At 40.8% G+C, this 17,549-nt stretch overlaps 1 pseudogene; it reads right to left on the bottom strand.

Moving 5' to 3' along the window:
* Window positions 1-724: 724 nt before the first annotated feature.
* Window positions 725-14,407, bottom strand: LOC119864921 (annotated as a pseudogene).
* Between the last annotated feature and the right edge of the window lie 3,142 nt (window positions 14,408-17,549).

The raw sequence follows: 17,549 nt of genomic DNA on the forward strand, positions 1-17,549 counted from the left end.
GAGTATTTCATATGATTCCATTTTCTCTCTTTTCTTAGCTCATCAGTTATAATTTTTTTTAACTCTTTTTAGTGGTTGCTCTAGAGTTTGCAATATACAATTATAACTAATTCAAGTCTGCTTTCAAATAACAATATACTGGGGCATCTGGGTGTCTCAGTGGTTGGGCGTATGCCTTTGGCTCAGGGCATGATCCTGAGGTCCTGGGATCAAGTCCCATGTCTGGCTCCCCATGGGGAACCTGCCTCTCTCTCTGTGTCTCTCATGAATGGATAAATAAAATCTTTAAAAAATTAAAACAAAAAACAAAAAACAAACAAAATAAAACAAAATACTGCTTTATGCATAAGTGAAATGCCTTATAATCAAACTAATCCTAACTTCTCCTTCCTGTCTCTTTTATCATTGCTGTCATTCATTTCATTTATACATAAGCATATATGTATTTATATATTTTTGTGTGTATATATATGCATGCACATACATACATATATACATATACGTAGCATACATAATCAAATACATTATTGCTATTGTTATTTTGAACAAACTTGTTCCTTGGATCAGTTAAGAATCAGAAAAATAAACATTTTTAAATGAAAAGAAAAATAAAAATTTTTCTTTTTTGCCTTACTTATTTCTTCTTCTATGCTCTTCCTTTATGCAGATCCAAGTTTCTGATCGATGTTATTTTCTTTTTTCTAAAACCCTTTTTTTTTTTTTGAAAAAGAAAATGGAAGCCTGCTTTTATTGATGCACACATTGACGGACCTGCGATGGGAAGGGGCGGTGACGTTAACATGACACTGGTGGTTAACGCAACGGAAACATGAGGGCAGGAGATGGCTTTGCAGGGACATGATGCCTTCATAAGTTAGGGAAACGGACTGCTAGCTGGCTGCCCTTTCATTTCATGTTCTTCACAAACTCCTCTCCCTTTTTGATGGAGGCCTTCAGCTCGGGGATGGCTTCTGCTATCATCTTCTCTTCAAAAGGGGAGATCTTGCCAATGCCTAGATTCTTCTCGATGCCCTTTTTCCCCAGCAGTAATGGTGTGGAGAAATAGGCACAGTCTGCTTCCTGGGACTTAACAAAGGAACATTCGACAACTCCTTCCTTCCCATTCGTTGCATCCACAAGGGAGAAGACAATCCGAGCTCCAGCGTATGCCATGGAGGGCGGGTGGCAGAGCCTGCTCCAGCTTTGGCCTTCAGCACCTCCGTGCCGGCCTCCTGGATCCGCCCGGCGACGGCTGTCAGCGGGTCCTGGGGAAGGTCCACCTTGGGGGTGCGCTGAGACATCAGGGGGACGATGGTCTTCCCGGCATGACCGCCAATGACAGGAACATTGACTCGCGCGGGATCCAAACCCTTTAGTTCTGCAATGAAAGTGTTGGCCCTGACAATGTCCAGGGTCGTCACCCCGAAGATTTTACTGGGGTCGTAAGCTCCGTGTTTCTTGAAAACCTCCGTTGCCATTGGGATGGTGGAGTTGACCGGATTTGAAATGACGCAGATCATGGCCTCGGGGCAATGCTGGGCGCAGGCCGCAGTCCGGGTGGCCACAACTGAGGCACCGGTGCTGAACAGGTCATCCCGTGTCACGCCTGGTTTTCTCGGGACTCCGGCTGGAATCACCACCGCATCGCAGCCTTTGAGGCAACCCGGCAGCTGCGCAGGTCCCAGGTGGCCTTTCACGGTTGCTCTGGTCTCGATGTGGCTCAGATCTGCGGCCGCTCCGGTGTATGAGCAATATCCAGAGGGTCAGGCGGCTCCCTAAGGGGCTGTTCTTGAGAAGCGGCGCAAGGGGCTGCCCCATTCCTCCGGAAGCCCCGAGCACAGCTGCTTTAGCCTTGTTCTGGGCCGAGGTGCTGAAGCTGCAGCGGAGAGCGGCGCGGGCGGCGCGGGCGGCGCGGGCGGGGCGGGCGAGGGCGGAGGGCACGGTTGGTTGGAGCGGGCAGGGACTAAAAAACTTCTTTTAACATTTTTTTGCAGGGTAGGTCTACTGGCAACAAATTTCCTCAATGTTTGTATGGAGAAGTCTTTATTTCTCCCTTACTTGAAGGATAAGTTTATAGGGCATGGAATTTCCGATTGGTGTTTTTTTCTTAGACACTTTAAATATTTCCCTCTACCATCTTCTTACTAGCATGGTTTGTGAGAAATTGGATGTATTTTTATCTTTGCTCCGCTATAAGTAAGGTATTCTTTCCCCCCACTCTGTCTTCTTGTGAGGTTTTTTTCTTTATATTTGATTTTCTGTAGTTTGAAAATGATATCCTGAAGTGAGTTTTTAGTTTGTTTGTTTTGGTATTTATCCTGCTTGCTATTCTCTGATCTTCCTGGATCTATGATTTAGTGTCTAACATTACTTTGGGAGAAATTTTCAGTCAATATTGTTTCAAACATTTCTTCTGTTTCTTTTTCTTCTCCTTCTGGTATTTTCCATACTTATGTTAGACCTTTGGTAATTGTCCCATAGTTCTTAGATATTCTGTTCTGTTTTTTTCCCCAGTGTTTTTTCTCTTTGTCTCTCTTTTTTTTTTTTTAAATTTATTTTTTATTGGTGTTCAATTTACTAACATACAGAATAACCCCCAGTGCCCGTCACCCATTCACTCCGCCCCCCCCCCCCCCCCCCCCGCCCTCCTCCCCTTCTACCACCCCTAGTTCGTTTCCCAGAGTTAGCAGTCTCTCTTTGTCTCTTAGTTTTGGTTGTTTCTAGTGGGATATTCTCAAGCTTAGAGATTCTTCCCCTGACCTGCCCAGTCTACTAATAAGCCCACCAAAAGCATGCTTTATTTCTGGATCTCTAGCATTTTTTTCTGGTTCTTAGAATTTCCATCTCTTTGCTTACATCATCCATCTGTTTTTGCATGCCATCTACTTTATTTGTTAGATCTATTAGCATATTAATCGTAGTTAAATTCCTGGTCTAATAATTCCAATATCCCTGCTATATATATACGTGTGTGTGTGTGTGTGTGTATATATATATTTCTGATGCTTACTCTGTCTCTTCAAACTATGTTTTTGCCTTTGAGTATGCCTTGTAATTTCTCTTGATAGTTGAACATTATGTACTGGGTAAAATGAACTAAATAGGACTTCAGTAGATCGATGATTAGGGCTCAGCTTTTTTTGTGGACCATGCACTTCACAAGTGCTTTTCAGGTTTTTCCTCCTCCCCTCAGGTGGGACAGGATGGCTAGTATGAGCTGGAGTTGGGTATTTCCCTTTCTCTAGGTAGTTCAGGCTCTGGTTAGTTTGTCCTGAGGGCAGACCTTGTTCAGAATAGAATGGTCTGGCATATTTCAAGATGGTTCCTTTTCTCCTACCCCTGCAGGAAGCACAAGATTTCTTTTTTTCCTCCATTATTTACTGTGAGAACTGTTAGAGCTCCAGGAGCTGAAACTTACAAAATTTGGGGGAATGCCATGATGACAGGGTCCCCCCAAATTTTATCTCTCAGGATTTTCTACACTGAACCCCCAGTGTTTTGCAACTATAATTCAGGGTTTTGTTTTGTTTTTTGTTTTTTTACCCCAGCACTCGTCCTCTATATGTTTCTTCTCCTGTGTGATTTTCTGTATTTGCCTGTCTTTCCAATTTTGGGGGTAGTAGTCTGCTCTGTGACCTTATTTCTCTTATAGATCTAAAAAGAGTTGTTGATTTTTCAGCTTTTTCAGTTTTTACTTGTTTGAGTGGGGTAGCATCTCCTTACAGCTAGGACCCAGAAATCTCTTAGCTTTCTATTTGTAGCTCTTGGTGAAATTATTTGGTTTCTAGAACAATAAATCGAATCTTTTTCTCAAATAATATATTTTAAGTACGTGAAGAAAGCTATCATGTTGTTTCTAATTTTCCCTGGTCTAACATCCTCCTTTCCTTGTCTCACATTCTCTCTTTTCTCTTTCCTTATCTTCCTTTCCCTTCTTCTCTTTCTTTTATTCCCTTGTCAAATAGTTACTAAACCTCTACCTATCATACTTTCTGTTAGGCACTGAGGATAACTTCTTTTCTTTCCTCAGAAAAATGATGCACATAGGAAAGAAAGGCACATAAGATTTTATTAAATTAATAAATTAAATTGTATTAAATTTAATAAATTAAATTTATTAAAATGAATAGAAGAATTAATAAATGTTCTGAATCCTATAGAAGTATACTTGCTCCTGTGCTTTGATTTTGACCACCATTGCTTTCCTGTCATTTTCCTTTTGATAATCTGTAACATATCAACATTCTCCTTCACTTGTAGTGTGGCTGTAGTCAAATCTGTGCAGATTCAGAAAATTCCCTTATGTCTATCTTTAAGCTAAATATCTTTTGAATAGTTTAATAATAATATTAATATAGGAATAAGTTATGACTGGGAGAGTGTGTTTGAATTTCTGATGCCACATGTAAAAAAAGTTGGAATGGTATAATATGTGTTTTCTAATGAATATTTGCTTCATTGCTTAATGTCAAAATGTAATCGGACCACACAATCCACACAGAATGGCATAGCCATTTTGGTGTCTGGCAATCTTTAATGGAAGGTGAATGAAACTTCGTTTATTCTGCTGCAGTTGTAGACTCTAATAACCATCAGGGCTCACAATAGACAAGGTCCATCCTAGAATTTGTTAAAATAGGCAGCAGTTTTATTATGAAGCTAGAATTTCATGGTGTGGAGAGCCCATGATTTATATTAGTTGACTGTGACTCATTAGTGGTAGATGAACGAAGAGTAAAAAAATACTATTTACTGAGTCACCACAGTTACTATTTAAAATGAATATATGCACAGATTTATTTTTTTTTCAACTTCAGGATATTCTCAAGGTGGCTTTGAATTGCTTAATGCAGAATCCTAAAAAATTAAATCGATGGCTTAGAATTCAAATGAAAGAGTAGGTTTCAGAAAGAGAGCATATAACTTCTTAAAAAGGAAGTTTTGCCTTTTCTATACAGCTTTGCAACTGAAAATCTGTGTTTGGATTCCAGTGACCCTGAACAATAAGGGTGGAAGTGGGCCTTTATTTATTTCACATTGCCTTTCAGATTTCTCTTTAAATTCCCTGTGACAAGTGACTCTTGTTTTTGATGGTCAAATGATACTTAATGATGAAAACCAGAAAAGGCCTTGACTAGGGTAGTAAAGCCTATAACATACCCAGGAGCAGATTCTATATAAAGATTTGAAAACACGAAGGATAGGAAGCATGTGAAGAAGTCCCAGCTCACAGCAGCTTAGTGGAAAAAAGATCACTATGTGGTTATTCTATCTGCCAAAGCATAGTGGCTTTTGCTTCTTGCACCTGAGAGTTATGGGAAACTATAACATTCCAGCATATGTTAGTAGATTTTCTCTCTCACCATGCCAGGAAGTTATATAACTCAGAAAAATAAGTTGAAGAGAAAGTTCTTTGGTGCCTTAGATGTACTTCTGAAAATCTCAGACCTAAAAGAGAGACTGAGTCAGATGTCAGAGCACAATACTTAAATCAAATATATAACTCTCAGCAGAAACGATTGGGTTTCTCCCAGAGAAATTTCTCATCTCTGAAAAAGAACAGAAAAATTGAAAAGAATGGGTTCTTGGTCCTTTGAATGTGCGAAGAATGAATGAGAAGTCCTGGCCTAAAAATACTTTAAAATTTTAAACAAACAAACAAACAAACAAACAACACTTCTTGTGGCATATTGCAGAGTCTCCCCATATTTCCTTCTCAAAATGAGATCATTCCTTTGCACCATTTAAGAGCCCAAGGCTAACTGTGGGATGGTGAATGAAAAGCACCACTATCTCAAGCCTACATTCTGAGCTTTTATGTCTCATTGCCTATCACAAGGAAGCTTCCTGGACATTTTAAACTTTTTAAAAACTTCAATTCAATAAAAATGAAGATTTTCCTTTTAGGTCACCATTTCTTCTGGCAGACTGAGTCTAAAATGCACTTTATTTCCCTTTAATTTAACAGCTCCAGCAGCTTTTCCAGTTAAATCGACTGTTCATTATTGAGCCCCATTTATGAAGGGGCTGTGCAGTGCAGTTTAATGAATCCTTGGCACAAAGCTCCCTTTCAGGACTGGGAAAGAATAGGGGCTGTTCAGGCCCTGTAGGGCTGTATGTCAAAGCCAGCCCATAATGCCTGTCAGCCAAGGGCAGAAATTCCCACTGATATAAGAATGTGCAAGAAATCAACTTTCACCACCGACGAGCAGATTAAGACACGATCAGGAAATGAGACTGTAGATTTAGAACAGTGACACCTGTTTGAACAGAGGGATTTTCCCATCCCTTGATCACTGTGTGCCTGGAGTGGGGGCTGGTAGAAGCAGGAGCAGAGCTGAGGCCTCAAAGCCTTCCAGGGTCTTCTGAGAGGGGAAGGAAAGGCCAAAAGACCATTGTGGGTGGGGGCACCTTTGGGCTAGGTCTTGTGCTAAGAACTTTCACATTCTTTTTTTTACTTTAATCCTCATAAGAAGCTCATGAGGATTATTTACATGTAGCAGAGGAGGAAACTAAGGCTCATGGGATTTCATTTCTGGTTCAAGGTTACACTGCTAATTAGCCACTAACTGTCAATGAGGAGATGAAACGTAGGCCTGTCTGGCTCCTGAGTGTCTGTCCTTTCTAGTGCTCTGAAGTGAGGCTCATCAATAGATTTTGTTCTTTGGAAATAGCCAAGTTCTAGGTACTAGGAATAGTTTTTTTTTTTTTTAAGGATTTTATTTATTTATTCATGAGAGACACACAGAGAGAGAGAGAGAGGCAGAGACACAGGCAGAAGGAGAAGCAGGCTCCATGCAGGGAGCCCGATGTGGGACTCGATCCCAGGTCTCCAGGATCACGTCCTGGGCCAAAGGCAGACGCTCAACCACTGAGCCACCCAGGCATCCCGGTACTAGGAATAGTTAAAAAAATTTAATTGCTTGGGATATACATTGATTTCCTACTAGGTGCCAGGCATATGTGATATACATTGGGATTACAGGCAGATGAGCCATGCATGAAAGCATGAGTGGGAGTTGGGGCATTCTATAGTGTTAGGCCTGGGTTTAAATCCTAGCTCTGATGATATGTAGCTTGTATACCTTTCAGACCTGGAAACCTTGGGAAAGTCCCTTCTCACTAAGTCTTGGCTGTGCTGCCCTCCATCCCAGCCACACAGTAGTCAAGGATGGTGGTTCAGGAGACTCTGGTATTGCTGACTACTCTCCTAAGGGTAACACAGTCCAGATGATTTCTATAGAAAGGAGTCATGGATGTCTTTGTATAGATACTATGAGATCCTCTAATTTCAAGATGGGTTTGTGGATTGTTTATGTTTGTTTTTTTAATATATATTTTTATATATCAGTGCAGGGTTTATTCCCACAACCCTGAGGTTGAGACCTGAGCTGAGATCAAGAGTCAGATGCTTAACCCACTGAGCCACTCAGATGCCCCATGTAAATTGGTTTTCTTTCAGCAAGATGGAGTAAATCAAGCCTGATGAAGTATAGTTTTAAAAAGGTAAAATCATGACTTTTGGGCAAATATAAATGAACCACATGAAAAAGAGTCTATTTAACTCATGAATTGGCAGAGAAACCATTAAGATGTTATGACTGATTCAAAGAACATTTAAAAAGCCAGGTAAATACTATTGCAATATTAGGGTAAGTTTACTGAGTTACACAAAAATTGAGTTATAAATCTTTGTGGTTCCATGAATAGAAATTATTTGCATATCTACTATGCAAACTTCTACCAGGTAATAAAAAGTTTTATTAAATCTGGGATCTTCAACTAATAGCAAATGGTGAGAAAAATTAAATAATTACTCTAGACAATCTCTGGATGGTCTTTGTGCCTACATAACATTGAAAGAAGGCATGACTCACTTTTTGGCTTCATTTCTAAGTTTTTTATAACTTTTCTGATAAGCCTTTTATTTTATAGACAAGTAGATTTAGACCCACCTAGAGTGAGGAAATGATTTTCCCACATCATAGTGAGTCATTGGTAAAGCCAGTACTAAACCCTAGGCCTCCTCTCTCCGTAAAAGTGTTGTTCCACTTCACTAGAATGGAAACACATAGCAACCCTGTCTCCTCCACTAGAGACCAGAGAAGGAGAGGACTTGCACTTTTCTGATTGCAAAGAATGAAGGGGCATGTATTTTCAAGGGTAGCTTTTAAATTAAGGTCAATTAAATATGGGAACAAGAAATAAATGCTAATTGATCCATTTTACTAAGATACAAATTAGGAAGTTAACTTTGGGGCTTACTTTTTTTTTTAAGATTTTATTTATTTATTAATGAAAGACACAGAGAGAAAAAGGCAGAGATGTAGGCAGAGGGAGAAGCAGGCTCCAGGTGGGGAGCCTGATGTGGGGCTCTATCCTGAGACGGAGGATCAGGCCCTGAGCCAGGGGCAGGTGCTCAACTGCTGAGACATCCAGGCGTCCCTGGGCTTACTTCTTGCTAACAACACAGAGATAGTCTGATTCCTCAGATGGGAATCCCTAGAAACAGACCTTGGGATGGAGTTGTGTGCAGAAGGTTGATTGAGGGAGACTCTCAGGAGATACATCTCTCGGGAAGAGAGGAAGTCAAGATTCGGCAGAAAGACAAACTGAACTATCAGCCTCAGCTGATTGTGTGGAAAGCTCTGGATCTGGGATGGTCTTTTTTTTTTTTTTTTTAAGAATATTTATTTATTCATTCATTCATTCATTCATTCATTTATTTATTTATTATTTATTTATTTATTTATTTATTTATTTATTCATAGAGATACAGAGAGATGGGCAGCCCCGTTGGCGCGCAGCGGTTTGGCGCCGCCTTCAGCCCAGGGCGTGATCCTGGAGACTCTGGATCGAGTCCCGCGTTGGGCTCCCGGCGTGGTGCCTGCTTCTCCCTCTGCCTGTGTCTCTGCACGCCCCTCCTCTCTCTCTCTCTCTCTCTCTCTCTCTCTCTCTCTCTCTCTCTCTGTATCTCTCGTGAATAAATAAATAATCTTAAAAAAAGAAAGAGAGAGAGACAGAGGAAGAAGCAGGCTCCATGCAGGGAGCCCGACGTGGGACTCGATCCCTGGGTCTCCAGGATCACACCCCGGGCTGCAGGCAGCGCCAACCCGCTGCGCCACCCTGGCTGCCCTGGGGATGGTCTTTTACCCTTGACTCAAACTGAAGCAAGGTTGCGGGGCAGGGGCCCGGATCTGTCTTTTGTTACCCTGCATCAGCTAGTCATTGGTCTCTGGTGCACTTGGAGAAGGATAGGACCTTGGGCAAGGCAGTTTCCCTCAGCTGTGGTCAATGCTTGGTGAGAGCACCAGCTGTCGGCTATTAGCAGTGACATCAGTGGCTGGGGGATGGGTTTACCAGGTTCCAGAGGGGATCTGGGCAGAGGATCATGATTTCCACTATGTCTGTTTTTATTACAAGGTTAGGTGTAATAAAAAGATTTCAACTCCAGGGCCAAAACTGATGGATTAGTAGTGTCAGGAGTAATATGTTGAGAAATTTCTAAGCTCATCTGGACTTGGTGGAAAGAACATGAGGATTGATTAGTGATGTCTGTAGGACAGTGAGTCATGATGCCATGATTCTTCTTGGATTTAATGCTGGTATAGGGTGACAACACCGTACAGTCTGCCTAGGACCATCCGCGTTTATGCTGTGCTGCCAGTATAATTATTAATGAGTAATGTTACCTTTCATTCTCAAAAATGTTCTTCCTAGGAAAATCAATGTTATGGTCATCCTAAGAAAGAAGTTCTCAATCTTGCCATTCTTGCCTCTGTTCCTGAAAAGTGCTCCTTTCTCACTGGACCCTATTTAGGACAAATAGCCTAGTGCATTTAGACTTTCAAAGAAGACTGGCAGAGAGGGTTTTCTTTAGCAACTTTTGCTTCTGGCTTAGCGACACAAAACTTTCCAGAGGCATAGGTGCAAACATCCTAGCAACGTTTCTAGAATAGGCAAAGAGTTGTTGGAGGATGGAGATATGAGGCAAAGTACAGGAGAATAAAACATAATATAACCACAGAAAATTATTCTGCCACATGGTAAAGCAGAACTTTGTAGATAGAGTTATCATCTGGCCCGGCTGAAGGCATGTTGACCCTGCATTTAAAATCAGAGATTCTTTTTCCTTTAAAAAATGTTTTTTAAGATTTACTTATTTATTTGAGAGAGAGAGAGAGAGAGCATGAGCAGGAGGGGCAGAGCAGGAGGCAGAGGGGGAGGCAGAGGGATAAGGAGAGAGAATCTCAAGCAGATTCTCCACTGTGTGCAGAGCCTGATGCAAGGCTCAATCTCATGACCCTGAGATCACAATCTGAGCAGAAACCAAGAATCAGGTGCTTAACAACTAAGCCACTCAGGCATCCCTAAAATCAGAGATTCTTACATCTGGAAGAGAATGTGGAGATCATCTATCCACATCCCCTTCCATTTATGGATGGAAGATAGGCCAACATTACACTTTAGGTACTTGTAAAGCAGGAATTAGGACACTGGTTCCTTAAATCTCCCAGTCAAGCTTCTTCCACTGGACTAGCTTCTGTTCACCAAGGAGAAATTAGCAGAGTCTGTAGCAGTAACAACAACATGGAGGCAGCAATTTGGCTTTGGATAAAAGAGAAAGATTGCTCTCAGACCTGGGATGACTTGGCAGAGAGGCTGGCAAGAAAACTGCTATACGCAAGAGCATGGGCATTATTTTTCCTCTGTAAACAGAGCATGGCATCAGGTTGGGGGCCAAAGTCTTCTATGGTGCCAGGAAAGTGACAAATGCTAAAAACTGCTACCACGGACAAGGCAGTGTGCCACATGCCATGGAACACAAAGATAAATAAGCCCCTCTGCTCAGAAATCTCCAGTGGTTCTCTCCATTTTCATAAGATCAAGTCTAAGCTCCTCTGCATAGCATTTGAGGCACCCTTTCTGATCTTATCTCCCTCTACTTTCTGCCTCACACCCTATATTCCAGCTGCATGGTACTACAATTACCCGATATTGCCCTCCATGTCCTATCTCATGAGGACTCCCTTTAAGATGCACCCCCCATCTTTTAAAATAATTTTAGTTACCTAAAATTATCCTAAAGTTATCCTTTATGGCACAACTCAACTGCATCTTCCTTATGAAGCCTTCTACCCCTTCTGTGCTCCAGAACAATCTGCTTGTGTCTCTATTTAAACACTGTCCTAAGGGCAGAAAACATGTCTATGGCATTTCTCCATGCCTAGAGTATGGTGTACCTAGGATACTGCAGGTGCTCAGCAGATGTCTGTTGAATGAATACACTGACTTGACAGTCGGACTCAAATAAATCATTGGTAATAGATCTGTCTTCTCAGGACCAGGACTTAAGTATGTACCTTTTGGTGCTTAGGATGATGCCTAGTACATAGTAGGCCCCAATAGATATTTCTTAAGTGACAGAGCTAGACAAGTATACAAATAGCTGATTCATGGCAGACTGGGAATAGGGACAGTGGATTTAGATTTGAAGCTAAACGCCGTCCGTACCAGCTCTTTGACTATCGGCAAGCTGCCTAAGCTCTTTGACTTTAGACGCCTTCAGTAAAATGAGATAATATTAACTACCTGAAAGGGTTATAGTGAGGATTAAATGAACAATGAAGGTGCCTAGTATGCTTCAGATGTACAGTGGAAGCTCAATAAATGCTCCTTGAGTGAATGGATGAATGAATAAAGAAGTGCCACCAAAGAGATCAAGGTAAATAAAGTATCAGGAAAGCTGGAGGGAAGGAGATACAGCAGCCCGAGTTGGTGGCACAAAGACCTGGGAGGGCTTTTTGAGAAAGATTAAAATTTAATATAGATTTTGAAAACAGAATAGGATTCTCAGAAAGTGCAATGGAATTAGTGATACCTGATTCTACCATATAGAAATATAATCTAGTATGTTTTCAGCTGCCCCAAATGATATGCATAATGAAAGTCACTTTAATAATGATGAAGAAAGACTAAGCGTAATATAGTAAAACAGGCCTTAAGCAGAGGAGTCTAAAATCAGGTTCTTTTTTCATAAAAGTGATTTTGAGGGGTTGGGGAAAGGAGATTGAAAATAGATGTGGAATCCTAAGACTTGAAAGCTCCCCCTTAATTCATTTCCTCCTTGATGCTATCAGGAAATGCTTTCCGGAAAGAACGGGCAGGTTTAATGCAATTATGTCGTGTTGGCCCTCCCCAGCTTGGCCATGTGCTAGGCAACTCCAGCTGGCCTCACACAAGAGAAAACAAACTTCAGCTGCCCCTTAGGCCATTGTTTTAGCACTCCGCAGAGAAGAGTTCCAGCGGCTGATCCGAGCTGCTTAAGCTGTTTAATTGAATGAATTCAACCTCATATAATAGGATCTAGGTCTTTAAGCATTTCTGTCTGGCATACCGGATATTGGGCTGAGGGCTGCTCAACTTACCCAGGCTTGCTGAGACCCAGAGTGTCTCCGGTGGCCACACTTGTCACATTCTGGTATAAACTTCCGTGGGCTCAGAGCGGCATTATGCTGTGCCCTGATGGATATCGCTCTGCATTGATCCAACTTAAGTCTCTAAGAGGGGTACGCAATCAGGTATTTGAATGGAGTCTGAATAAAAGAAGATTCCATGTTCAGGGACTTGTGTAATATCTCTCATTTTCTTCTTAATGGGAACTCAGCACACATGCATGCCATCAATATTTTAAAGATATAATTCATATGTCAGAAAATTTCACCCTTCTAAAGTGTGTGATTCAGTGGTTTTAGTATATTAACAAAACTATGCAACCATCACCACTATCTAATTCCAGAACATTTTCTTCATCCCAAAAAGAAACCCTATGGCCATTAATACAGGTCACCAATTTTAGGTAAACGAAAAGGAGTTTAAAAAAATTAATAATAGATTATAGCAAGAAACACAGCTTTAAAAAGTAATAAAAATATTTCGGGGCACCTGGGTGGTTCAGAGGTTGATTGAGTGTCTGCCTTTGGCTCAGGTCGTGATCCTGAAGTCCTGGACTCGAGTCCCACATTGGGCTCCCTGTAAGGAGCCTGCTTCTCCCTCTGCCTATGTCTCTGCCTCTGTGTGTGTGTGTGTCTCATGAATAGATAAATAAAAATCTTTAAAAAAAAGTAATAAAAATATTTCATATGAGTTAGAGGGGTGAAATCATATGCAGACTTTCACCAAAGTGACTGTATCCAGATCAATAACAGATTGCTTCAGCTACAGGTCAGATTCTATAGTTAGGTAATTTTTCTTATTCTTTATTTATACTAAATTAGGCATTCTAAGTACCAATTATAGGTTATTGGGAATAACAGCAAATGTTTGTTGGTTCTGTTGGACAGTTCTGGATATTTGGATCAAACAAGGCATCTTATCCGTTATATACCCATCAGCCAGCCTTCCCCCTTCTTCCCTGCAAACAGAACACTGACCTGTTTGGGTATTGGGCAGACATCCCTCCATCTCAGTAAGTGTAGATGCCTATGCAGCTCCAGGGGTAAATTATAATTGGTCTAAACAAAACAGGATAATATCCTTTTCCTTGGTCATTGAATAGTGTAAGGGATGAGCAGGTAATCTATTTGGCTAATGAGATGTTTTTCTGAGAAGGGACTCCCTCTCAGTATAAAATCATAAGGCCTCCTGCAGAAAAGGCCATTTGGCCTTTTGGAATAGTGGTGTGATGCTTGGAAGCCAATCAGCTATCTTGCAATCATGAGGCACCCACGCAAGGATGACAACTAACACATTAAGGAAGATGAAACAGAAAAGTTAAGTCTGAGATTGTGGTAGTAACAATAGCTGAACCAGTGCCAGAATTTGCTCACATTAGGATCTTTTATCTATCTATCTATCTATCTATCTATCTATCTATCTATCTATCTATCTATCATCTATCTATCTATCTATCTATCTATCTATCTATTTATCTATCTATCTATCTATCTATCTATCTATTCATCTCATCTATTTAATCTATCTGACATCTATCTATTTACCTACCTGTTTTTCTGGGACTACCAGCCCAATTGTAAAGACCTAAAAATTAATAAGAGATTTTCAACTCAACATCCTATCAGATGTTAATTTTACAAGCATGACATACTTAAATATTTTAATTTGGGAAATAATGGTACATGGACTTCCAATTGTAATTTTAGCTGCATTTGTTCTAGAAGTTACTTTAAAAATATTTATTTACTTATTTACTTATTGACAGAGGGGGAGAGAACACAAGCAGGCAGAGCAGCAGACAGAGGGAGAGGGAGAAGCAGGCTCCCTGCTGAGCAGAGAGTCCATATGAGGCTTGATCCCAGGACCCTGGGATCATGACCTGAGCGGAAGGCAGATACTTAACAGACTGAGCCACCCAGACATCCCTAGAAAGTACTTTTCGATGATTCATCGCAGTATGTTGACATAGTTGTTTTTTTTTTTTTTTTAAGATTTTATTTATTGATGAGAGACACAGAAAGAGGCAGAGACACAGGCAGAGGGAGAAGCAGGCTCCCCACTGAACAGGGAACCTGATGGATGCGGGACTCATCCCAGGATCTCAGAATCACGACCTGGGCCAAAGGCAGACGCTCAAACACTGAGCCACCCAGGTGCCTCTGACTTGGTTTTGAAATATTTGTCAATAATATACCTTTAATTTCTTTCTTGGGTAAGTGAAGAAAATTATTACCTCAAAGGAAGAAATCAGGCTGCTCTAACCATAGTTCTACTATCCCTAAAATTCTTGTTATCTTATCCTCAACATAAAATAGTCTTGATACCTCAGCTTGAAATGAGTGATTAGGCCTGACTATTCAGAATACTGAATATGTTGCTAAGATAAGACACTTAGGAATATCTTTGTCATTGTTACAAAACAGCAGTATAGTGTCATAACTTCTAGTTGGAATAAAGTAATTGTAAACTAAATGGAAAAGCTCCTGTGAAATTACTTTTTAGATATAGATTTTAATGTGTTATTAAAATAAATATATGCATGGTTTGTAAAGGAAAAACAATATTACAATTTTCTTCCACATTATCCCTATTTCTGACTCTCACTTTAAACATTTAAAAAATATTTCTTCTTTCTGTTTTTACCTATAGATTTCAAAATAATCTTCTGTGGCAGACATGAAGATGCACTGCTTAGATTCCTCTTCAGGAAAGGACTCATTGCCTAGCTGATGCCCCTGTCGAGCTTGCAGGGGTCAGGTATTAGCTTGCCCAGGCCTTCTCTAGCAACTGCCTTATTTGGGGTGAGGAGGAGGACTTAGTTTTCTTATTTTCTTTTATTTTTTTAAGATTATTTATTTATTTATTTATTCATGAGAGACACACAGAGAGAGAAGCAGAGACATAGGCAGAGAGAGAAGCGGGCTCCATGCAGGAAGCCCGATGTAGGAGTAGATCCTGGGACACCCCTGAATCCAAGGCAGATGGTTAACCGCTGAGCCACCCAGGTCTCCTAGAACTTAGTTTTCTATGTGCATTTCACTAATTCTTCCTTAGATACATTAACAGAAGGATAACACCTTCTTATAGAATTTAGGATTTTTTTTAAAAGATTTTATTTATTCATGAGAGACATACAGAGAGAAGCAGAGAGGCAGAGACACAGGCAGAGGGAGAAGCAGGCTCCACGCAGGGAGCCCGATGTGGGACTCGATCCCGGGTCTCCAGCATCATGCCCTGGGCCAAAGGCAGGCACCAAACTGCTGAGCCACCCAGGGATCTCCCTAGGATGCTTTCAATTGCAAGCATTATGCCCAACTAAAAGTAGGCTAAACAAAAGAGGTTTATTATCTCACTGTTTTTTTTTTTTAAAGAGTATTTATTTATTTATTTGAGAGAGCACAGAGGGAGAGGAAGCAGCAGACTCCCTGCTGAGCAGAGAGCCCGCTGCAGTAGTGGCTCCATCCCAGGACCCTGAGATCACAGTCTGATCTGAAGGCAGATGCTTAACCGACTAAGCTACCCAGGCACCTCTATTATCTCACTCTTAAAGAAGTCTGTAGCTAGGGAGTTCTGGGGTTGGTTAATTCAGTGACATTATCATTGAGGATTCAGGTGCTTTTCACATTTCTGGTCTGCCAATCTCAGCATGTCGATTTTTGTTTTTTAGGCTTTCCCCCTCATGGGTATAAGATGGCTGCCATAGCTCCAAGTATCACTTATTATATGAACACCCAACAGGAAGGGGAACATTTCTTCATCTCTCTTTCCTTTCTCTTCTTTTCTCTCTCTTTTTGGTATGTAGGTAAGGGAGGGCTTTCCTAGAATTCAAAGAGTAGTTTCTCCTAATGTCTCATTGGCCAAGATTGGATCTCAAGCCATGCTGTAGATAAAAGGGAAGTGCAATTGTCTGTCATATTCAGCTTCCACAGGAGCTGGAGGGCTCTGTCAGGTGAGAATAAGAATATGTGTGGGATATTGAAAGCAGTGAGATATCTGCCACCTCCTACCATCATGGTCAAATATCTAAGTATATCTATCACTTTCGTTTATTTTTCTTGGAGACATCCCCTCCTTTCCAGGAATTCTCCATTCTTCTGTTTCAATTTGGACTGATTGTCCTCACTTAATCTGCTCTATGGTTATTATTGTGATACTTCTCTTCATCATCATCCAGGGAATTCTACTTGATTCTTTTTTTTTTTTTAAGATTTAATTTATTCATGAGAGAAAGAGAGAGAGAGAGAGAGAGAGAGAGAGGCAGAGACACAGGCAGAGGGAGAAGCAGGCTCCCTACAGGGAGCCTTATGTGGGACTTCATATCAGGACCCAGGGATCACGACCTGAGCCAAAGGTAGACGCTCAACCCCTAAGCCACTGAGGCGTCCCTCTTTTGATTCTATGTCATAATGGATCCCCTGTTTTCTGGATACTCTTTTCTTCTATTTTTTTTTTTCATGATGCATATTATTCAGTGGTTCCCTGAGCAGTTTCTTGAGAGACGGTGTTATAAGGTGTTAGATGTCTGAATATGTTGCTATTCTACACTCATGCTTGAGTGATCACTGGGTTTGGTATGGAATTCTAAGTAGGAAATAATTTTCATCCAGATTTTAAGGTCTTTGCTCCAATGTCTTCCAAGTTCCATTGTTGTTAATGAGAGGTCTGGTGTTATTCTTTTTTAGAAAGAGAGAGAGCAAGAGTTGCAGAGTGGGGAGGTGCAGAGGGAGAGAAGAGAGAATCTTAAGCAGGCTCCATGTGCTCAGTGCAAAGCTCCATGCAGGGCTGGATCTCACAACCATGAGATCATGACCTGAGCTGAAATCATGAAATCCTAACTGTCTGAACCACCCATGTGCCTCTAGGTCTGATGTTATTTTGACTTCATTTTTATTTTTATTTTTTCACGTGATGTTTATTTTTCTCTAGAGCTCTTTATTCCTTGATATTCTAAAAATTTATAATGTGCCTTAGCGTGGGTCTTTTTTCATTAAGTTTGCTAGGCATTTAGTAAGTTCTTTTAATCTGGAAATGTGTATTTTCAGTTCTACAAAATTTGCTTATTTTATTTCTTTGATAATATTTTCTTCTCCATT

This window comes from Canis lupus, chromosome 21 (genome assembly GCF_011100685.1).
Source record: "Canis lupus familiaris isolate Mischka breed German Shepherd chromosome 21, alternate assembly UU_Cfam_GSD_1.0, whole genome shotgun sequence".
Classification (NCBI taxonomy): domain Eukaryota; kingdom Metazoa; phylum Chordata; class Mammalia; order Carnivora; family Canidae; genus Canis; species Canis lupus.